The sequence below is a fragment of the Callorhinus ursinus genome, unplaced genomic scaffold (assembly GCF_003265705.2).
Source record: "Callorhinus ursinus isolate GAN/ISIS: 27379988/994484 unplaced genomic scaffold, GSC_fseal_2.0 scaffold1, whole genome shotgun sequence".
Lineage (NCBI taxonomy): Eukaryota > Metazoa > Chordata > Mammalia > Carnivora > Otariidae > Callorhinus > Callorhinus ursinus.
Window position 1 is genome coordinate 125,428,256 of NW_027397063.1, and position 14,266 is coordinate 125,442,521.

The window sequence follows — 14,266 nt, forward strand, 5'->3', positions numbered from 1 at the left end:
TTGAGTGAAATAAAATATTTACTCAAATGAACAAAAAGCTAGTTCATAAAGCAAGTCAACAAATTTCAAAAGAATTAACATCATTCAGAGTATATCTATAAAATTAATCTGTAAATAACAAAAAATAATTAGAAAATCTCAAAATATTTGTAAATGTAGATTACTTTTCTAAATAACATATGCACAGAGAAAAATTATAATGAAAATTATAAAATATATTTAACAGAATGATAATGAGAATATGACATATTAAAACATATGAAATCCAGCTAATGCTGTGCTGGGTAAAATTTATAATTTCAAATGCATCCCTTAGAAAAAAATAAAGGCTAAAGATCAACTACTTAAGTATCTTCATGAAATTTTTTAAAAAGGCAGAAAATCAGTCTGAAAATAGAAGAATGATGAATACAAGAGCATAAACAAGGACGTATAAGACATACGTATAATAGAGAAAATAAACGAAGACAAACGTTGGTTCTTTGAAAAGATTAATAAAATGGATTAATCTCTAAGAAGATTAATCAAGAAAAAAATGGAAAAGTTACAAATTACTATTGTCAGGAATGAAAGACACAGACTTTAAAAATTGAACAGACTATTATGAACAAATTTAAGCAAATAATTTTAAAATTTTAAAAAAACAATCAAATTTCTAGAAAACACAACTTACCAAAATTGACATAAGAAGAAAGAGAATATCTTAATAGTCTATATCTATACTGATTTGGATGCCTTTTATTTCTTTCTGTTGTCTGATTGCTAAGGCTAGGACTTCCATTACTATGTTGAACAACAGTGGTGAGAGTGGACATCCCTGCGTGTTCCTAACCTTAGGAGAAAAGCTCTCAGTTTTTTTCCCCATTGAGGATAATATCCACTGTGGGTTTTTTGTATATGGCTTTTATGATACTGAGGTATGTTCCTTCTATCCCTACAGTGCAGAGAGTCTTTATCAAGAAAGGATGTTTTATTTTGTCAAAAGCTTTTTCTGCATCTATTGAGAGGATCATATGGTTCTTGTCTTTTCTTTTATTAATGTGGGTGTATCACATTGATTGATTTGCAGATGTTGAACCACCCTAGCAGAAGTCATACTCTCACTCTTCACAGATGACGTGATACTCTATGTAGAAAACCCAACAGCCTCCACCCAAAAATTGCTATAACTGATACAGGAATTCAGCAAAGTTGCCGATCTAAAATCAATGCACAGAAATCAGTTGCATTTCTATATACTAACAATGAAGCAGAAGAAAGAGAAATTAAGGAATCAATCCCATTTACAAATGTACCAAAAACCATAAGGTACCTAGGAATAAACCTAACCAAAGAGGTAAAGGATCTGTACTCTGAAAACTATAGAACAGTCATGAAAGAAATTGAGGATGACACAAAGAAAAGGAATAACATTCCATGCTCATGGGTTAGAAGAACAAATATTGCTAAAATGTCTATGCCACCCATAGCAATCTACACATTCAGTGTAATCCTTATTAAAATACCATCAACATTTTTCACAGAGCTGGAAGAAATAATCCTAAAATTTGTATGGAACCACAAAAGATTCTGACTAGCCAGAGGAATGTTGAAAAAGAAAACCAAAGCTGGAGGTATCACAATTCCAAACTTCAAGCTGTATTATAAAACTGTAATCATCAAGACAGTACAGTACTGGCATAAAAACAGACCCATAGATCAATGGAACTTAATAGAGAACCCAGAAATGGACCCACAACTCTATGGTCAACCAATCTTCAACAATGCAGGAAAGAATATCTAGTGGAAAAAAGACAGTCTTTTCAACAAACGGTGTTGGGAAAATTGGACAGCCACAAGCAGAAGAATGAAACTGGGCCACTTTCTTGCACCATACACAAAAATAAATTCAAAATGGATGAAAGACGTAAATGTGAGACAGGAATCCATCAAAATCTTAGAGGAGAATGCAGGCAGAAACCACTGCGACCTCAGCCGCAGCAACTTCTTGCTAGACACATTTTCAAAGGCAAGAGAAACAAAAGCAAAAATGAACTATCGGGATCTCATCAAAATGAAAAGCTTTGCACAGCAAAGAAAACAGTTAACAAAACTAAAAGGCAACCTACAGAATGGGAGAAGATATTTGCAAATGACATATCAGATAAAGGGCTAGTATCCAAGATCTGTAAAGAACATATCAAACTCAACACCCAAAAACCAAAAAATCCAGTTAGGAAATGCACAGAAGACTTGAACAGACATTTCTCCAAGGAAGACATACAAATGGCAACCAACACATGGAAAAGTGCTCAACATCACTCCGCATCAGGAAATACAAATCAAAACCACAATGAGATACCACCTCACACCAGTCAGAATGGCTAAAGTTAACAAATCAGGAAACGACAGATGTTGGCGGGGATGCGGAGAAAGGGGAACCCTCCTACACTGTTGGTGGGAATGCAAGCTGGTGCAGCTACTCTGTAAAACAGTATGGAGTTTCCTCAAAAAAGTTAAAAATAGAGCTACCCTATGACCCAGCAACTGCACTACTAGGTATTTAACCAAAGGATACAAGTATAGTGATTCAAAAGGGCACTTACACCCCAATGTTTATAGTAGCAATGTCCACAATAGCCAAAATATGGAAAGAGCCCAGATGTCCATTGACAGATGAATGGATAAAGAAGAAGTGGTATATATATATATATATATATATATATATATATATATATATATACATACACATACACACACAACGGAATATTACTCAGCCATCAAGAAGAATGAAGTCTTGCCATTTGCAATGACATGGGTAGAACTAGAGGGTATTATGCTAAGTAAAATAAGTCAGTCAGGAAAGACAAATACCGTAAGATTTGATTTCACTCATATGTGGAATTTAAGAAACAAAACAAATGAACACAGGGTAAGGGAAGTAAAAATAAAATAGGATGGAAATTGAGAGGGAGGCAAACCATAACTGACACTGAATTTTAGGAAACAAACTGAGGATTGCTGGAGGGGAGGTGGGTAAGAGAAGGGATAGTTTGGTGATAAATATTAAGGAGGGCACTTGATGTAATGAGCACCGGGTGTTATATGCAACTGATGAATCACTAAATTCTACCTCTGAAGCTAATTTTAAAAAGCATTAAAAATATAGTCTATATCTATAAAAAATAAATACACTCCCACAAAGAAATCTCCCAGCCCAGATATATTCACTGGTGAATTTTGTCAAATATTTAAGAAAGAGTAACAATTTTACAAAAACGCGCCTATACCCTAAGAAAAGAGAGGTCCATTTCTTTCAGGTCAGCATAACCTTAATACTAAAACCTGGCAGAATTCTGACTTAAATAATTATAAAATAATAATTTTATGGCATTTAAAGCCACTAAGTTTGGGGTACCTGGGTGGCTTAGTTGGTTAAGCATCGACTTTTGATCTCGGCTTGGGTCTTGATCTCAGGGTCATGAATTCAGGCCCCCAGATTGGGAGTGAAGCCTACTTAAAAATAAAAAAAATAAAATAAAATAAATTTTAAAAAGAAAAAGAAAACAGTCCTGGGGGTTATAAAAGACAAATTAAGGAAATTCCAAACAACATACTATGATAGCAATGACCAATCAAATTAATGATAAAACTCTTACCAAACTGAGCATAGAAATGAAATCCTTAATCTGAGAAAGAGTATCCACCAAAACTTTAGGACAATTCACATATTTAATGATGAAATGTTGAAAGCTTTCTTTCTCAGGTTGGGAATGAGATAAGGATGCCTTCTAGCATTATTTTTATTCAACATTGTACAGGAGTCCCTATCCATAAGACAAGGTAAGGAAAAATATTCAAACTGGAAAGGAAAGGAAAGGAAAAAATAAAACTGCAATTATTCACACATAAAATGATCATGTTCACAAAAAAAGCAAAACAACCTAGAGGCAAACTATTGGAATTAATAATTCAAGATAAAAACACATTAACAATATGCAAAGAAGATTCTAAGGTGCTGGACATGTATTGTTCTTTGATCCGGGTACGAGTGCATTCATTTTGTGAAAATTCACTAAGCCATTCCATTATGATTTTTTAAATAATTTCATATATGTATGTTCATACTTCAGTAGAAAGATTATTGGGGGGGAAGACACATAAAAGGCTGCATTGAATAATGATTATGAGTGTGTACTCTGAATCTAGACTTCTTCCTGACTCTGCCTTTTCTATCTATGTGTCCTTATAGAAGTTACTTAATTTCTCAACTCTTCAGTATCCCTATCTAGAGTATGGGATGATAGTATCTACCTAATAGCTTACTGGAGGATTGAGATAATGCAAATAAAGTGCTCAAGACTCCCCAGTGAACCATCAGTAATTATAACTATTATATCCCATAGTCAAGAGATAAACCACAAACTTAAGAAATAGAAGAATTCACACTAGAGGAACAGAAATAATCAAAGAATCCAAAAGTGACTTCAAAATAAGTATAATTAAAAACTTCAAAGGGAAGCCTGGGTGGCTCAGTCAGTTAAGTGGCTGCCTTCAGCTTAGGTCATGATCCCAGGGTCCTGGGATCAAGTCCCATGTTGGGCTCCCTGCTCAGCAGAGAACCTGCTTCTCCCTTTCCCTCTGCCTGCCTCTCTGCCTACTTGTGCTCTCTCTCTACTCTCTGTCAAATAAATAAATAAAATCTTTTTTAAAAAGTTTCAAAGTATTTCAGAACATAAAAACAGAAATTTATGAAGGACATTTGTAAAAAAATAATCAATTGACTATTTAAAACTTTTTTTACTTTTTTTCTTTTTTTATTATTATGTTATGTGTATCACCATACATTACATCATTAGTTTTTGATGTAGTGTTCCATGATTCATTGTTTGTGCATAACACCCAGTGCTCCACGCAGAACATGCCCTCTTTAATACCCATACCCAGGCTAACCCATCCCCCCATCCCCCTCCCCTCTAGAACCCTCAGTTTGCTTCTCAGAGTCCATAGTCTTTCATGGTTCATCTCCCCCTCCGATTTCCCCCCTTCATTCTTCCCCTCCTGCTATCTTCTTCTTTTTTTTTTTTAACATATATTGCATTATTTGTTTCAGGGGTACAGATCTGTGATTCAACAGTCTTGCACAATTCACAGCACTCACCATAGCACATACCCTCCCCAATGTCTATCACCCAGCCACCCCATCCCTCCCACCCCCACCAGAAAAGCATAATCATTGAAATAAAAATTTTAGTATACATATTAAATTAATTACATGTAAATTAATTATAGGTGAAAACAATTAATAAATTAGAAGAATAAACTAAAGAAAAACCCTAAATGGAACAAGAAGGATAATAAATTTAAAAAATGAACAAAAACCATGGAAACTACATTTAGATGCTCCATATTACATCTAATCAAAATTCCAGAGGGAGAGAATAGGGAAGAGGTAATGGCTATTCCCATTATTCCGAGATTTTTGAAAAGCAGAAGAAAAATTTGATTCCTTAGATGAAAAGGCATACTGGGTCCCAAGTAGTACAAATAAAGGTAAATTCATGACAAAATATCATTTAAGGGGAGGTCCCTGAGTGGCTCAGCTGGTTAAGTGTCCGACTCTTGATCTCAGCTCAGGTCATGCTCTCGGGGTCGTGAGATTAAGCTCCCGTTGGGCTCCAAGCTGGGCGTGGAGTCTGCTTGAGATTCTCGCTGTCCCTTTTCCTCTACCCTCCCCCCACACACTCTTTCTCTCTCAAATAAATAAATAAATAAATCTTTAAAATATATAATCTAAAACTTCAGAACATCAATAGTAAAAGAAAGCCTTAAAAGCTCCCAGAAAGATTACCTAGAATAGAAAGATAATCATACTGACATAAATTCTATTCAACAACAATAGACGTTATGACATGCTGGAGCAGGCCTGCACCAGCTCAAAAAGCTGGTCATCAAAATTCTGGGAATCTTGTGAGCCACTCATTAAAATGTCAGTAGCTTGAAATAACCATGTTGGGAATATTTATACCACAAAAACTGACAAATGCTACAAATCAGGATTCTTTCCTCAACCTCCAGAAATCATTTACCAAAACATTACTGAATAAATATCAGAGATAATAAAAATCTCCAAAATACTGATGGAACATGGATCTTAATATCCTATACTACTTCAAACTCTCATTTGAGACAGAGGGGGAAAAGAAAGCATTTCCAACCTAACCGAGACTAAAAAACTCTTTTATCCACAGATCCATGCCAAAAGAAATACTAAAAGCTATATTTGGGTAGGAAAAAAATAAAGCCAGAGGTAAGGAATAAAGAAATCAGCAAACTATATTCTTAAATGCAAACAAGTATTAATGATAAAAGAGTATAAATAATTAAATTTGTATTTAAAAACAATGTGGAATCAAAATCGTTCGCAATAACATGGAAGAAAACAATAACAGTAATCAAGGGGATGTTGGAGGGATGTTTAATAGGCTAAAACTTTGTTGTTAAGGAAGAGGATAAAGTAATTGATTAATTTTTAGACTTTGTTATAAAAAGTTTCCTATGTTTGAGAATACGTTGGAGATAGCCTAACATATAGTACATGCTTAATACATATTTGCTGCATCTACCAACAAAGAAATGAAATCTTTCTTATTTTTCTTGAGTTTAGAAAACAGCACTGCAGAAAATAATGAAGCATTGAGCGCACCATATTCTGTACAAGCACAAAATGACATTAAGATTTGCTGTTCATGGGGTGCCTGGGTGGCTCAGTTGTTAAGCGTCTGCCTTCAGCTCAGGTCATGGTCCCAGGGTCCTGGGATTGAGTTCCGCATCGGGCTCCCTGCTCAGCGGAAAGCCAGCTTCTCCTTCTCCCACTCCCCCTGCTTGTGTTCCCTCTCTTGCTATATCTCTGTCAAATAAATAAGTAAAATCTTAAAAAAAAAAAAAAGACTTGCTGTTCATTATAGCCAAAAGAGATATGAACATTTAACATCGTAACCATCTGGACATGAAATTATGATAACACGCAATCTTGGTCATTTGTATTCAGTTTCAACTTGTTCTATTCCTCTTCCATGTCTACATCTCTGAGATGGACTATAAAAGCCTGTTATTCTCTCAAAACAAAATAGTTCTCAGAACATCATGGATCTGATTTTTTTCTTTACCAACCATACTTTAAGTAGTTCTATACAGGATGAGAATTTTTGGCATTGCTGATCCATTTCCATTCGGATGTACAGAAATATAATTGTCTCTGTACCAGATGCTGATAACATGAATTCTCCTAGTCAATTATTCTTTCCTAGAATTATACATTTAATAATGCTGAGATTAAAAAGGGATCTAGAGGGAAAAAAATAGTTGGGGAGTAGGATACAGAGGTAGAAAGTGCTTTCGAGTGGATTTGATTAATTCCCCTGTAACTTGGGTTTTTTTTAACCTTCATACATACAAAGATAAATTTGCTATGGGATATACCATCACCAACAAAGAAATGTAGGGTAATAGAAAATATTGTCCTGCAGTTATTCTGAATTCTGATTTCCTCTTATGAGCTTTCTCATCTACATTATAATGCCTTTAATTTAAAGCAAATTTAATAATATTTAATATGAACAGACTCTGCAAAGTTCTCATTGAAAGCATCAGCTATTGCCCTGTCCTTGCCCCATCCAGCAGTTCCTTGCAACCAGGGTGACCCAGTTTGCCTGGGATATTCCCAGCATACGACTCTCATCTGGCATAAGTATTAATAATGCCTCAGTGCACACTCAGAAGTGTCCTCATTTAGACAAAATTTTATGGTCACCCTCCTTATGAGCACACATCTCTGCCAAGTCCTGCCAGGATTTCTTGACCCATAGAATTGTAAGCAATGAATAGGTATTGCTTTAAGATACTGAGATTTGGGGAGGTTTGTGATAGACACCTGATAAACCATGTCTTTCCCCACCTCCTTATCTCTATTACTCTACCACACCAGATCTCATCTTTCTGAGTCTTTTAGGAAGCCAGGAAATAATGCCTAGGAAAGGCTGACTTGGAACCAAAATGGACCAGTAGGCTTATCTACTGTCAACATTTCCCAAGCCAGCCATGTTCCACTTCTACTTTCCTTTGCCTCAGATAAAATTCTAAGGATTTCTCCATTTCTGCTTTATTTTGCTATACCTCTACCTCATAATTCCAAGGCCACTATCATATCCAGTTTGGTTCTTCCCTCAAGGATCCTAAAACTACAATTTTCATATGGCTATTTTTTAGCCTAAGGAAGATCTGTAAATGTGTGTGTATATATATCTGTGTGCATGTACAGTTTTCATTTATATTCCCTAAATCTCAAAGTCAAAATTACATTTAATTCTATATATGGTGGATTCATACAACATAAATGTCTAATCTCTTTATATGTCTCCCAGTGCCAATTAATAATGTGCCAATTTCCCAGTAAGAAGCCGCTTTTATTTCTCTATAAAAATTTTTTTAATCCAATTTGATTCATTCAGTAGTCACAATATGAATATGGTACATTGACCTGAAGAGCTTATTCAGTATTTTAAGAGATCTTAACTGTTGTCAATGGCAACCAGAGAATTAGCTTTACATCTCAGACTATAAAAACCTTACAGTCCATCTATATGATGAGCCCAGCAGAGAACTGGGAGGTTTATGACATTTTAATCATTGATAATTTTGGTTGTTGCTGATGAGAACACTTTTTAATGTGAGGAACTTGGAAAGGGTTCCAAGGAGAGTTGCCAAGGTAATTAAAACAGCCTTGTAAATTGGTTTGAAAAATATGCCAGGCTATCAAAATGACCATCAGCCTATCTGACCCTCCCCTCCCTGGCCACCCCATCTATTCATCAGATGTTCTCAGCCTTAATTGAAATTGACAACACAATGATGACAAAAATGTTCTATGGCTCATGTAGCACATACTACTTCATAATCCCATAGAGAATGTGACAATAAATAATGAGATAGATCATTTATGCCCTGCAGACTTCTGAAAGTTTTAGGTAGCTTATGTTAAAAGTGCAACGAGAATAATGCACAAAATTAATATAAAGCAAAAGCCAGGCTTGGGCATTTTAAAATGCATAAGAGAGGAAGTAAAGGAGTAGAACTTAACCCCCCCAAAAATGCTAAATAAAGAGATATAAGCTACATGGATATAAGTATAGCCTTGACTATATAGCATGGAGAAGAGGTGGTAGGAAGAGAAAGGAAAAATACACTCACAGTACGATATCGTGGGAAGATGGGAGGAAGAGAAAGTGGAGGCAGAGTACCAAAATACACTGGGTCCCAGTCTCCATAAAGTGCAGTTTTAAAACTTCCAAGCGTCTCATTTAATCTTCACAGGAATTGATAAAAAAAAAAGTTGATTCCCAGAGCCCTAGTGACTTACCCCAAGTCTCACAACCAGAAAGTACCCAACCTCTATGTCCAATCTAAAGCCATATGACTCCAAAACCAATATTCCTTCTTCCCAAACATTCTCAGTCAACAAGGAATTCATTCAAGGGTACTATGCAATAGGATAAATAGTTCTATGCAAAGCAATTCTTTCACCCATGCAAAGATGTTCCTTATGGGTCCATTTTCAGAGGACAAGTATGCTCCAGTGGTAAGACATTTGTATACAATGATTAGGGCAATAGGATACAGAGTAGGCAAAGAAAATTTGAAACCCAGTAACATCACTTCCTAGCTGTGTGACCTTTAGCAATTTACTACACCTCTTGGAGCTTCTCTGTCAAAGAAGTGAGAGCCATTATGACTAGTTGATTAAATGGTGAAAGGATGACATAAAATAACATGATGCAAATTGCCTGGTATAGAGTTCTGAACACAGTAGAACATAATAAATGTAAACTACAATAATCTATTTTATCTTCACCCCCATATCTATGAGTATTAAGCTAAAATGGCCAATGATTTTATTGAAGTATATACAGGTAAAATGACATGCTCTCTGGGATTTGTTTCAAAATACTTTAGCTTAAATAGGGAGGTGAGGGGAGTATTATGTGAGAATAGAGAAAACAAAACCAACAAATATTGATGACTGTTGAAATTAGGTGAAACTGGTACAGTGAGTTCATTATACTATTCTCTCTACTTTTGTGTATATTTAAATTTTTCCACAATAAAAAGTTTTGAAAAATGTTCATGGTTAGTACCTAAAGGACACACATACGTTGGTTGAAAATTGCCAGGACTAAACAGTAAGAAAAAGATAAGACTGAATTCAGTGGAAGCCTGGCCTCTTCTCAGAAGGCCTCATGGATCTTCTCCAGGCCTGGAATGAGTACACTCTTAAACCCAAGCTGTGCAGCATGATATTGGAAAGGGATGACATTGTCCTTCAGAAGTTTGAAGATAGAAGTTACCAGACAATCTCCAGAGCTAAAGCTAATTATTTTCCCAACATCATCAACTTGGTTTACCTTCTCCCCATTTGTATCCATTGGCATCATCCAGCATTTTTATTCTTTCTGTTCCTACTATGGACCCCTCCTCCCAAAAAGACACAGCTTTCCTGTCCCATAAACATCCTTCTACCTGCCCAGGATTACCACCAAAGTTTCTAAAGCAGGTCTTTCCCAAAACTCCTGCAAATGATCTTTTCTCAATGGCTTTGAATATTTGCAATGCATTTCTTGAGTTAAACAAAGTAGCATCTTTTAAAGGCATATGTGCTTTTAAGAAGGAAAACACGTTGTTACCCATTTGTAAAAATTAATTGATCATAAATTAAACAGCATGAGAGTCCAGAGTGTGGAGATTGTGGAAAGGAGAATGTGTTCAGAAAGAGGAGGTCATATTGAGAGGCAAATTTCGCAGTTTAGTTCTACTATGCTTCCCCAAAACTGTCTTGTGTCTATATCCTATACTCCTGCTCCTTACCAAGACTTACCTGTGCATTGTCACATAATAGTCCACTTTGTGTTTTCTGAGCTAGATAATAATGACCAGCTTATACTTGGTAAGGTAAAAATGACTAACACATGGGGGCGTCTGGGTGGCTCAGTCATTAAGCGTCTGCCTTTGGCTCAGGTCATGATCCCAGGGTCCTAGGATCGAGCCCCACATCGGGGTCCCTGCTCAGCGGGAAGCCTGCTTCTCCCTCTCCCACTCCCCCTGCTTGTGTTCCTGCTCTCACTATCTCTCTCTCTCTGTCAAATAAATAAATAAAATCTTTTTTAAAAAATGGCTAACACAGTATACATATCAAGATGGGAACCTCCTAGGGAGACATTGGACCCATGGATTAAAAACATAATACCTAAGAAAAGATAGAAAACAATTGGTTCTCTATTTCATTCATTAGTGGCATGAGATAAAATGCTAGACTTTTATCTGTGCATTTGTTTCCTGAAATTAGATTGGACTATGAAGGTGCAGCCCTTCACCAGCTAATTTTACCTCTTCATTTCACCATGTCAGTGTGTCATTATACAGCCATATGGGAACTCATCTTAACAAAGTGGATTTTTTTTTAAAGATTTTATTTATTTGACAGAGAGAGACACACAGAGAGAGGGAACACAAGCAGGGGGAGTGGGAGAGGGAGAAGCAGGCTTCCTGCCAAGCAGGGAGCCCGATGCGGGGCTCAATCCCAGGACCCTGGGACCATGACCCGAGCCGAAGGCAGAAGCTTAACAACTGAGCCACACAGGCGCCCCAACAAAGTAGAATTTAATGTATCCCGTTCCCTTTAATATTTTCTCACAAGCATGAGTAGTGACAGGACTAGTATTTCTAGAACCTTTGTAATGATTTGCAGCCAATAGAACAATATCATTATTTCAGATTCATCCAAATTCTGCAATTTATTCAATCATTGTCTCTGGCTCTTTGCATAAGTAGATTGAAGGTATTTGTTTCCAGTTAAATTCTTTTATGAAATTTGAAATTACTTTCAGTATTAGTGATATCTTTCTTTGGGAAATCAACAGCTTAATAACAAAGAAAAAATAGCTAAACATCATCTTACTTAGAGATTTCAGCCACAAAAAAGGTTTGTTTGTTTGTTTGTTTGTTTGTTTATTTATTTATTACCAACCCAACCCATCCATTCTCTATCCCTTTTTTATTTTTTTTATTTAAATTCAATTAGCCAACACACAGTACATCTTTAATTTCAGATGTATTATTCCACAATTCATCAGTTGCGTATAACACCCAGTGCTCATCACATCTCTATCCCTTCTTTTAGACAGAAGCCATAAAAGGTCAAGTCAAAGCATTGTATTAAGAAACAAGGGAGCTTGGACTTAGAATACACATGGCCAGAGACACTGCCAACCAGGAACTTGGAGCAGATCAGAGGCAGTGAATAATAGTTCTTCAAGTCTGCAATAAGAAATGGCATCCAACAAACCAAAAAAGAGACTCTTAACTATAGAGAACAAACTGATGGTTAAAGAGTACACTTATCTTGATGAGCACTGAGTAATATATGGAATTGTTGAATCACTATATCGTACACCTGAAAAAATATAACACTGTATATTAACTATACTGAAATTAAAATAATTTTTTTTAAATGTCATCCGATTGGGACACCTGGTTGGCTCATCAGTTAAGCATCTGCCTTCAGCTCAGATCATGATCTCAGAATCCTGGGCTAAAGTCCTGCACTGGGGTCCTTGCTCAGCAGGGAGCCGGCTTCTCCCTCTGCCTGCCACTCCCACTGCTTGTGCTTGCTCTCGCTTTCTTGCTCTTTCTCTCTCTCTGACAAATAAATAAATAAAATCTTTTAAAAATAAAAAAAATCTTAAATGGCATCCAATTAAACTACATTGCAAAAAATTGGAGAGAAGCAGAATGGAAAGAGTAAAACATGGAAGAGGCAGAATCTTTAGAATCTTGGTGGAAAAAGTACTGTACCGATGGGAATGGGAAGGTGGAGTATTTCCTGCAGTGGAAGGGACTTACTGACAATGCCAACAATACTTGTGAACCCGAAGAAAATTTAGATTGTCCAGAGTTAATTGAAGCATTTACTAATTCTCAAAAAGCTGATACAGAAAGAAAACCTTTATCTGAGAGTGAATGTAATAATAGCAAATCAAAGAAAAGAGATTCTGCTGACAAACCAGTCTTGATCCCGAACAATTAGAGCCACAGACAGCAGTGGTGAATTAATGTTCATCATGACGTGGAAAGATTCAGATGAGGCAGAGCTGGTGCTGGCAAAAGAGGCAAATATGAAGTATCCTCAAATTGTAATTGCTTTTTATGAAGAGAGACTAACTTGGCACTCTTATGTGGAAGACAAAGCTCAAGAATTGTTTCCATGGCTATATATATATTCATAGCCTTATATATAATCTGGGTCTTGGCTTTTTATATTTATTAGTGTGAAGATATAACAACATTCTAATGAAAATCAAGTTTGATATGTTTGTTGTGCAGTATTATTGGGGGAGTCATAGGGGACCTTTTTTGCATCTATAGCACTGATTACGTTGTGGATCTTTGGGGGTTTTCTGTAACCTGCTTTTTTTTTTCAAGTTTTCATTTAAGTTCCAGTTAGTTAATATACACTGTAATATTAGTTTCAGGTATAGAATTTAGTGATTCATCACTTACATACAACACCCAGTGCTCTGATGAGTTCCCCCCTTTAAGCCCCATCCCCTATTTCACCCACCCTCCACCCACCTCCCCTCTGGTAACCCGCAGTTTGTTCTCTATAGTTAAGAGTCTGTTTCTTGGTTTGCTTCTTTCTCTCTTCTTTTTCCCTTTGCTCTTTTGTTTTGTTTCTTAAATTCCACACTTGAGTGAAATCATATGGTATTTGTCTTTCTCTGACTGACTTACTTCACTTAGCACAATACCCTGTAGTTCCATCCACATTGCTGCAAATGGCAAGACTTCACTCTTTGACAGCTGAGTAATATTCCATTGTACATATGTACCACTTCTTTATCCTTTCATCAGTCGATGGATGTTTGGCCTCTTTCCATGATTCGGCTATTGTTGATAATGATGCTATAAACATCAGGGTGCATGTGTCCCTTTGAATCTGTATTTCTGTATCCTTTGGGTAAATACCTAGCAGTACAATTGCTGGATCATAGGGAAGTTCTATTTTTAACTTTTTGAGGAAACTCCATCCTGTTTTCCAGAGTGGCTGCACCAGTTTGCATTCCCACCAACAGTATAAGAGGGTTCCCCTTTCTCCACATCCTCCCCAACATCTGTTGTTTCCTGTGTTGTTAATTTTAGCCATTCTGACTGCTGTGAGGTGATATCTCTTTGTAGT

General features: G+C 36.2%; 1 pseudogene; it reads left to right on the plus strand.

The window, feature by feature from the left end:
• Window positions 1-12,776: 12,776 nt before the first annotated feature.
• LOC112820208 (chromobox protein homolog 3 pseudogene) lies at window positions 12,777-13,316 on the plus strand (annotated as a pseudogene).
• The last annotated feature ends 950 nt before the right edge of the window (window positions 13,317-14,266 follow it).